Source organism: Citrus clementina, unplaced genomic scaffold (genome assembly GCF_000493195.1).
Source record: "Citrus clementina cultivar Clemenules unplaced genomic scaffold, Citrus_clementina_v1.0 scaffold_9, whole genome shotgun sequence".
NCBI lineage: Eukaryota > Viridiplantae > Streptophyta > Magnoliopsida > Sapindales > Rutaceae > Citrus > Citrus x clementina.
Genome location: NW_006261964.1, coordinates 11,022,713 through 11,033,706, shown reverse-complemented (window position 1 = coordinate 11,033,706; position 10,994 = coordinate 11,022,713).

Below are 10,994 nucleotides of genomic sequence, written 5' to 3'. Positions count from 1 at the left end.
GCAAACTTGAAAGCCCAATATTTTTTTTACGAAACTTGACAGCACAACATTCTCTCTAATAAACTTGACAGCACAGCAAAACATAATTGCAATAATAGTAAATAACAAATTCAACATAATATCTTGAAGAGTGTCTAAGTGCTGTAATCGGTTGCACCATCATTCCCGCACAAAATCTTGAAGCTTGAAGGGAACTTTGGGCTGTCTCTTAGGCCTAGCTTGAGCAATCGGTTGTGCAGTTGTTGTATCATATTCGGAGATTAGATTATTAAGCACAATACTTTTTATTAATAATATTTCTTGCTTTTATATGGCTGACCATTTTTTTCTTTTTTTCTTTTTTAGGTGGGGATACTGGGGCCATGGTGAAACTACCATGGTATATGCACATTTGCTATTTGGCTATGTTCAACTTTGGAAATGACTTGGCGTATTATGATCTCAAAATTCATGGCCTGAATTTGCTGTCCAACATTAAGAATGAGGTCGCTAATAATGTGCTAGGATATTTTGAATTTTTCCTTTTTCTTTAATGGCCCGCTCATTACCAAACGAGCTTGGCTGCTATTTTGGAATTTAATCATACAATGAATTTCTTTAATGTTTATTAATTTAACGATGATTTATGCATATCTTATGATTATTTTATTGCAGGGGGCAAATCTTTGTGGACTGTATTTGGTAGAAGCAAGATGATTTAGTGCAGCGAACAAGCCAACTTTGAACGAGTACTTAGAAATTGCCTGGACTTCTGTGGGAGGCCGCCCTGCAGCCATCGTCCATGCCTGTATGCAACCACCCAAAGAATGCAACTTAACTAAACATTCACTCATTAATTGCCGCAAAGATGGCTATGAGGTTATATATTGGCCATCACTAATTACTTGACTTAGCAATGATTTAGGAACTCCAATGGTGATATTTATATATATTTACTATAATTATTTTTTGTCTTTACCTATAGATGCATAGGCTGAGATTAAGAGAGGGGATGTCGTAAAATCTGTTCAGTGCTGTATGAATGAAGAAGGCATATATATTAGTAGAAGAAGCAAGAGACTGCATACAAGGTTTATTAAACTATTCGTGGAAAAAGCTGAATGAGATTAGAATTACTGAAAGTAATTGCCTCCAAATACAATGGTGAAAATGTGCTTAAACATGGCAAGAACTGCACAATGCATTTATCGGTATGGAGATGGCATTGGATCATCAAATGGGGTCACTAAAGATCGCTTAGTCTCGTTGATCCTTAAGCCTATCCCAATCGAACAATAATCAAGAATCCTCATTATGGTCTATGTTTTTACTTGGCATTATTTCCAAACTAATAGCTTGTCTTGTAGTTCGATTATATACATATACATATACATACATACATATATATTACCACAGTCGTCTACCCAATCTATTATTTGTCTTTTCAATCTGTTTCTTAAACATTGTTAACCTCGTATTTCTTTAAGAAATCAACATTCATACAACCCAAATATGAAGCACATATTTTGTCGTATGAAAAGAAAACATTAATGCTTGAGAAAGGAGTAGATGTGCAATTTGTTTAACCTTTATTAGAAGTACAAAGTACCGTAGAAAATAAGCAGGAAAGCCATAAAGAATTAAATAAGCATAATGAGCTAGGAAGCCACGTCCATGAATGTCATGAATTAGAAAGCCGAGATATTCAAACCTTAGACGATGAAGCGGTAGATATGTACTTACAAGATATTATGAGAGTAGAAAACGAAGTTATGTGCTTATAGTGCAATAAATGGTGATTTCATACAGATTTGTTAGTACACCATTTAGTGTTATAATTTTTATTCAATTATATTGTGTAATAATGAATTTGCATTGTCGAATCTGCATGAGAGAAGTACTCCATATAGTCCTTCTTTCTCTATTGCAGATGGCCATATCTTCTAAACTACAGAATCGTTGCATTCACTATATTGTGCATATGACAAATCTACATTTTAAAATATGCTGGTATCCACACCTGAGATTGATAATATATATATATAGTCCTTCTCTAGTGTGGACGCCCTCAATTTTTTCATGTGAACACGCTTTTAGCCGTGCGGTTTGATATAGCCAGATTTTAATGCTATTAAACCGCATAGTTTAATAGTGTGTCCATATTAAACAAAAAGTTAGGGGCACCTACACTTGAGAATGATTTTATGCGTATACATATATACATATAGATATGCATACATACACGCACAACACACACGCATACATACACGCACACATGCACACATATATATACAGTCCATATCTAGTGTGGGCGCCCTTATTTTATTTAACGCGAATACACTGTTAAACCGTGTGGTTTAATAGGATATATACATAAATGTTTCGATCTAATATTTTAAAGTGCTAGAAAGTCCCAAAAAAAGGCTTAAAATTTTTTGTTTATGGATTGTAAGTTTTGAAGCCTCTTAAACTCTCTGGTTTTAAAGTTTTCTCAGATTTTTCCTTACTTTAAAATCTCAAACCAAATTGGAATTTTATATATATATAAATATATGTAATGCAGAAATTGACTTTGTCTGTTCAACCTTGCTTGTGGTCATTGGTGCAACATACCAACACCTTGTGTATTTAAATAGCTGGGGCATTCCAACTTTGACTTTTTTTTATTAAGATTAAAATTTTAGGAGCTAGCTAGCTAGATTGCTGGCTACCAGCAAATCAATCCACGTACGTAGATAAATTAAACTACTAACTTGTACGTCGTAACTTTTACTTCTTAGAGGACATGAGTTGAAAGAAAATTAAGCACGTGCGGTATTTAGAAAAATGACCACCAATTCACCAAAGAAAGATTCGGAGAGAATTCAAATAAGGAATAAAGATTTGTAGATTTTAGAATGATGATTGATCGAGTTATTGTCAAGCAGAATGACTTTTTAGTGTTAATCAGCTTGCAAGAGTTAGGAGCTCCGTCTCAAAATCTTGTGAGGTTAGGAGTAAACATCCCGCGGTTGGTGTATTTCATTGGGCATTGAGAAGCATTAGGAACCCAAATTTCTTTCTTCAGAGGTAAGAGTTGTTCAACTCTTGTAAACGATTGTCTCCATCACTTGGGCAATGTCAGCCATTACCTATACTTTACGAGGGCAATGGTCTCCATCACCTGCAAGAGTAAGGCAAGAGTTGTTTAACTACGTAGGCAATAGTCTCAATGATCTAGCTAATGGCATCCATTGCCCAAATGTAGGGCACCTCATGTAATTGTATTTTTAATCTTGATTATTTGTAGTAAATTGCATTTTTAAAGAGATGCAACTATTGTTTCAGTAATATAATTACATTGATTTTATTTTGCTTCAACAATAGTGCTTAAGATTTATTCGACAAATCATGGGAAATTTATGCTAAACTTATGCCGATGGTCGTATGTAGTACAAGAACGGGAAAGTCATAAATGATGTAACTTTCAAGCAAATTATTACTAGGGTATATCAAGTGCTAAAGTTAAGTTCTGAGTAATATTCCATGACAATGAAAACTATTTGGGATAAATTATCCTATACAACCTACTATTTATTAACTTGGAGATAAACTAGATGAAGAAATCATAAATATTATGTACGTGTGAACTCTGATTCGATAACCTATGGCAAAACTTTTTATTTTTATGACATCGCCTAAAGATAAAATCCAAGCTCTTTTATGCAGTCTCGATAAATTTTAGTTCTTTGATGCTGTCAATTTGATTGTGAGCCTTTGAAAGCACATTTGGTTATGGATTCATGGCAAACTATGCTGACAGCTTTTTCCTCGATATTGAAGAACAAAGGTTTATAACTATAAAAAGCTACTCTCCATTTCATGATTATGTTCATTAGACGATATAGAAGCTACGCATTAGTGTTAGGAAGATAATGAACCACATGTCGTCACCTCTAGTTCCAATAGCGAAAGTCAAGTCGTAGTACCGACTTCGATGACCAGCTAAAATTGGAGGTTTCTGTTACACTGTCAGACTAGGTAGCTTTTTATATGCTTATAATTAAACACTGTAATTTAAGTGGTGTTTATGTGTTGTAGTTATTCAGCATGAAAGAACTATTATCCTCGAAGTTTAGCAATTTTTCCATTAGGGACAAGTTTGAGGTGAATAGGTCACAAACATACTTTGGGAGTCCTATTAAGCTGAGAAGACATGTAAATTGTGACTTTAAGGAATGAGGGAGAATGAAAAGGAGAATGTGTAATGGTTAGTGAGAGATGACATCGTGTGCACTTGTCAAAATGATATTTTACATAATGGTCATTATCAAGTAAAAAGTCAGTTACCAATGAAATTTTGAAGTAAATGTCTCTTGATACCAAGTAAATACGCACTCCAAAGGATATTATTCCAGATAAGAAGAATGATCATCGTACCAGCAAGCATATCAAAGTAAAGAAAAAGACCTTGAAGTCGATCTGAAGAGACATGAGAGAGTCATATAATTAACTTCCTAATATTTTTATGTCTTGTAAGAGCTAAACAACAGTATACTAATTCGACTTTCAGTTGATAACGATAATAATTTCTTGTATTATTTTCATGGTCTTAAATCTTGCATCAAAAGTTTTATACTATCAATCAGATGAGAGATTGCAATGGATGATCTCATCTAAAAGGTAAATACCAAGGAATCTTGTTAGTTGAAACAAGCTTGGATAGGAATAACCATATGTACCCTATAGTTGTTAGGATTATGGATTTAAAAAATGATGCGCTTTGGGAATGGTTGATGATGGAGATGTGACACGACTCAAAAGTGTTATTACTCTTAAGTATAAGAGTGTCTAGTTATAATATAACCCGGTGAGTCCGGGGTCGAACCACAGGGAATTTAAAATCTAGTATTCAATTTAAAACAAAAAAAATTAATTGCGGGGCAAAGACATTATTTGAAATTGATTTAAAAATAAGCTAAGGCTATGGGATTCACTCTCATTATTCAAACTATAATTTTAATACTCTCTCATTTTTAGCCTCACTTTTACCAGTTAATTATTATATCATTTAATTCTCAACTAACTATGTGTGTGGATAAATATGAAATAAAGTACCTAATGTGTTACAATTAATGTGTCGACATTATGTCAAAATACCATAAAATCTAGTGAGATTTATAAATTAACATGATATAAAAATAACTAGAAAATAATAAAATAAACTTAAAAACTCATTTGAGAAAATAATAAATTTAATAGTTTGAAACATTGAGTTTCACCATTCACCTCAACTTAATAAAATTAGCCACTCATATTGAAAGAAAACACAACGCTCTTTTTATTTAATAAACATTTGAAAATATATTACAAAGAAAATTGATACAAATGGAAACAAGAAAAGAAACAAAGAAAGAAAGAAATCTTCAGCTACACCCTTGGCTATTCTCTCTCAGAAAATCCCCCCCTAGCTTCTGGCTTCGTCGGCTTTTATAAGCAACAATCACCTCCTCTTCATTCTTTTTATTCTTATTTCATTTATTATTTTATTATTATTTTATTTTTTTATAAATTAAATGAATGTTGAGAAATGTGATGGCCAGGAGGCGTGACGGCCTCCTTACCATCACAAGCAACCAAAGCATGGTTGCCTTTTTTTTTTTTTGTCCTTTTGTTCTTTTTATTTTTTATTTTTATATTTTTTTTATTATTACATCTCCTCAATTGTGCTTCAATAGTTTTTCTTTGTTCCCGCTTTCAATTCTAATTCCATCTTTATTCCTGAAAAATATTTACAAGATAAAAATTAACATATTGCGAATTAATTTAACATAAAAATATTTTTGGGGAGTATTAAGATAATTTAGAAATAATGAGTGCATTAATCGACACAAGTAAAACTAATAATTTTATCTTTATTACACGTACACTTTTTAGTGTTAATCACACCCCCCAACCAGTGTATTGCTAGGCCCTAGTAATTTAAGCGATAAAAATTTAGAGAAATTTCAAAACCAAATTGATTTTTTTTTTATTGTGTTCACTTCTTTCATCGGATCAATGATAACAATCAAATAAAAGTATAAGCATTATCTTTAGCCTAAAGAAAATCACACCCTCATAAAATAGTTCAGTAAAATCCTCTAAAATGATCAATTATTAGAGCTACATTAATCAAGCCATTTTTAAGAATGATACGTCAAACCCCAAAATCTCACGATTAAGAGTGACTCTTTCAAAAGAAGATATTCCCCAAATTAAATTGTCACTCTAAAAAATATGGTAAATTTGAGAGAATAATAAAACAATATCACACGTTCTCACCAAGATGAAAAAATAATGCCCACAGCTTAGAAATAAAATGATCTCAAGTCCAAGGAATTACTGAAAAAATTTATTTTATTTTTATGCATCACCACATCTTTTAGTCCATATCACCAGCTTTACTTCATACTATAGTTCCCTAAAATAAAGGAGTTTTATTAGGACGTAACGTAAGCTATGATTATGACTAACAAAAAAAGGTAATAGAGAAAACAAAAATATATGTTTGAAAAATAGGAGACTTTTTGGAGGTATCAATGTGCTTTTTTTTTCGCTTGGATTTTTTTCTTTTTTATTCTCTTTTTTTATAGCACCATTATTAAGAATACATAATCATCCCTATTTTAAAACATAATTGGGTGGTAGAAAACATAAAATATAAGGTGATACTCCACTTTGGAGTGGGATAAGATAATAGGTTATCAAAGGAAAAAAAAAATTTTAAAGAAAATATTGAGATCTTGTACAATAAATTGTGAAGCTGTATAGACAAACATAGTTACTCTCCAAGGATAATAAACTCAAAAACTCGCTTGGACTTTTCATAACATGTACATTTCTCCAAATGGCTTAATCAATTTCACTCATTCAATTTCTCAATTTACGTTTCAATATGCAAAGGGGAAAATATAGTGTAACATAACTAAAGGCCAAAGATAATACAAATACCAAAATTTGAAAATCATCATGTTATCCAATGTTAAAAGATCACATCGAAAAAGAAATCTTTTTTTTATAGAGAAAATACTAAAAATTTGGGACTGATTGCAGAAACTTAAAAGAGATAATTAAGAGAAAAAGAGAAAAAGAAAGAAAGAAAAAAGTTAGAAAACAAATTTTTTTTTTTTGGGAAAACAAAACACTAAATTTAAGAAGATGCGTTTCAAGAGACATTACATTCTATATTCTACCATCTTCGACTCAAATTTTTTATCCAAAGTTAGTCTTTACAACAAAAATTAGTAAAAACATCACCAGGACTGAGACATTCCACAATTGTCAACTATTCCCTCCCCTCAACCTGAAGGAGACATTGTCCTCAATGTCTAAAGAAAGGAGTAGAGTTTAGAAGATATCACCTCGCCACTGCTGGAAATATTTACAAACGAAGTGTTAAATCTAATTTACACTTTTTACGAGAGTTACTGCCATCTTCCTCAGTTGCCCAATCTAACGCTAAAGTCATAGGATCTGGCTTTGGTTTGTAAGCTTGTAAAAGATCAAGTAACTCATTAGCAGTAGGAGCATAAATCAAGAGTTTTTTCGCTGAGGACGGAATGAAATAATTTTTAATTGCATGATTAAGAAATGTTCTTAAGCTATCATAAAAGTTATTAACATTTAACAAACCGATGAATTTTTAATGAATATTCAAATGGGCCCAAGAAGCAAATGTAATTAGCGTCTTTAAAGTTGCAAGATCTCCTGACAAGAAAATGAAAGCGTCATCATAATTTAACATTTCAGATATTCTTTCTTGCATACCTGAGACAACTAACTATTCTCCAGTTGGTGGGTCTAGTAGACATCCTAAAGGTTTTAAGGCTTTTGGAATAATGCCTAACACTTGGCTTCCTCGAACTAAAACAGCTCAGAAACAAGCTTTGATAACCCTCGGCCATCTTCTCCATAGATAAGATGTAGTTTCCTCTCTGTTATAGCATGACCAAGATCTATGGCTGCCTAAAAGAACTCCTTATACTTTCTATAGCGAAATCCAAAAAGTACACAAATGTTTTTAAGTTGACTGCTTGAAGTTGCTGCCATTAGAACAATTCTAAAAAGAAACAATTTGTGAGTGCTTGAAAAGAGCTTCTATTTAAGGATCTTGGTGACAGAAATAATGATATACATATGTAAATGAGATGGTGTGTTTGTCAAATGACGCGTGAAGCTTTTAGTTTAATAATTCAAAGGCAAACAGTGAAAAGAAAAAACAAATAGTGATTAGATAAAAAAAACGCACAATAATAATAATAATGCAAAAGATAAAAGAACAGTAAAATAAAAAGATATTTACTAGTGGTTGTGATTGTGGCTCACATCTTCCTCTGGTTTTACGTCTAGTAACGGCTTGAACGCCCTCTATGGGTTGAGGATAGGCTTCCCATCCAGTTTTTTTATAAACTAGAAAACATGGTCTTTTAGAGTCAGATTCCCAAGACTAAACTGTGCACTTTCCTTTTGGAACAACTTCCACAAATTTTGAATTTCACATTGAACATATCCGCTCGGATGCGTCTCAAAAGATCGTAAAATATCATCCAATGATTTTTTACTCATGCCATCCTTAATGAATTTGATTTTATCTTCACGATTTACAGGAACCATTCCTAAAGTTTTACAACGTGGCTTTTTTCAAGCAAGTCTTACATAGTGAGAACATTCAGAGCCAAGTCGCTTAGCTCTTCTTTTCTTAGCAAATGTACTTTTACCAAAACCAGGCATGTAGGAAATGAATGGATTAGAAAACTCACCTGCCAATCGGACCTTTACTTCAATTAACCAGCGAATGTCAGTAGTAATCCCATTGATCATTAACAAACGCAGTCGTTCACAACGAGTTTTGTAAATCTTGTTAAGAGTATTTTGAGGGAGAGAAGAAAAATGTAGATGCAATTTTCATTGTATTTCTTCCATGCTTGACATTGAGGTTTCAGTTATTGTGAAAAACTGAGAATACTGACTTAAAAAGTCACGGAGTACCGTTATCTGCCATTTATACAGGAGAGTGAATCAAAAGAAAATGAATCAAATATGCAAAATCAAATCAAAAGTGAAGAACAACAACAAAATAAAACAAAAACACACAAGGAATGTAATTCACGTTCGTCCTTTTATTAAATTTACCTCCAATTCCAATTACAGATTATAAATATCATCCTCTATTTTCTTGAGTTTTCTTTCTAAATCTTTCACGTGGGATACTAACTCTGGTGATTGTAGATCCCAAATGGAATGTGATTTACAAAATCAGAGCAATTTCCTCAGGTGAAATTTTACAAAATCAGAGCAACTAGCAATTTCCTCATGACAAGAATAAAAATTTGGTGAGCTAAATCACAATTGTCAAACAACACACAATTAAAATAATGCAATGCACTCCATTCAAGACATAGGGAAAAGGAAAAAAATCAAACAATTCAAATGATAAAGTAACAGTAAATCAAATTCACAAAACGTTAAAATGAAAAGGCTTAATCAAAATTTGGTGAGTCACTCAAATTGATTTTGGTATCTGCTTCACATGGTTGGTATTCCATATATGGTTTCAATCTTTGGCCATTAACTTTAAATGTGACACCATCTTTTGGATTCTCAATTTCTACGACTCCATATGGATAGACATTTTTTACAACAAATGGACCATTCCACTTTGAGTTTAACTTCCGTGGAAATAAATGAAGACGAGAATTATAAAGCAACACTTTTTGACCAATTTCAAATGTTTTCTGAAAAATTCTTTTGTCATGAAAAAAATTAGTTATTGCCTTAATAATTCTAGAATTCTCATATGCATCATTCCTTAATTCCTCAAGTTCATTTATTTGTAATTTACGCACATTACCAGCATCATCAAGATTTGAATTAAAAGCTTTAATGGCTTAAAATGATTTATGTTTAAGTTCAACTGGTAAGTGGCAAGATTTTCCATAAATAAGCCGATAGGGTGACATTCCTAAAGATGTTTTAAAAGCAGTACGGTATGCCCAAAGTGCATCAGTTATCGAAGAGACCAATCTTTACGATTTGGGTAGCAACCTTATGTGTAATTCTATATTTTTTTATTAATGACTCAAATGACTTATTACAAAAATGCTTACCTCCATCACTGATAATGGCTCAAGGTATTCCAAATCTGCTCAAAATATATTTTTTTAAAAAGCGGATCACAATCTTGTGATCATTGTGCCGACAAGGAATTACCTCGATCTATTTTGAAACATAATCAACAGCAACCATAATGTATACAAATCCAAATGATGATGGAAAAGAGCCCATAAAATCAATTCCTTAATGATCAAACATTTTAATGATAAGGATGGGGTTTAAAGGCATCATGTTTCGCTTTGAAATAGACCCTACCATTTGACAATTCTTACACATTTTAGAGAATGCATGTGAATCTTTAAATAATGTAGGCCAATAAAATCCACATTGCAATATTTTTGCAGCTGTCTTTTTTGAAGAAAAATGGCCACCGTATGCTTCAGAATGGCAAAATTGAACGACCTTACTTACCTTGTCGTCTGGTATGCATCTTCGAAAAATTTGATTAGAGCAGTACTTGAACAGATATGGATCATCCCAGTAAAAGCTTTTCACTTTTGTTAAAAAAATTTTCTTGTCCTGGGAACTCCAGTCACATGGCATTTCACCTGTTGCAAGATAATTAACAATATTAGTATACCAAAGTATTTTGTTTATAGAAAATAAAAATTCATCAGGGAAAAAATTATATTTGGGTGTTGTTTCAATTGAAAATTCATTCGTAAGTCTTGAAAGATGATCTGCAATAACATTTTCAGCGCCCTTTTTTTCCTTGATTGTCAAGTTAAATTCTTGAAGTAGCAAAATCCATCGTATCAACCTTGGTTTGGCATCCTGTTTCGACATTAATTATCTCACAGTAGCATGATCAGAATAAACAATAGTGGATGAACCAATTAAATACGAACGAAATTTATCCAATGCAAATATCACAACAAGTA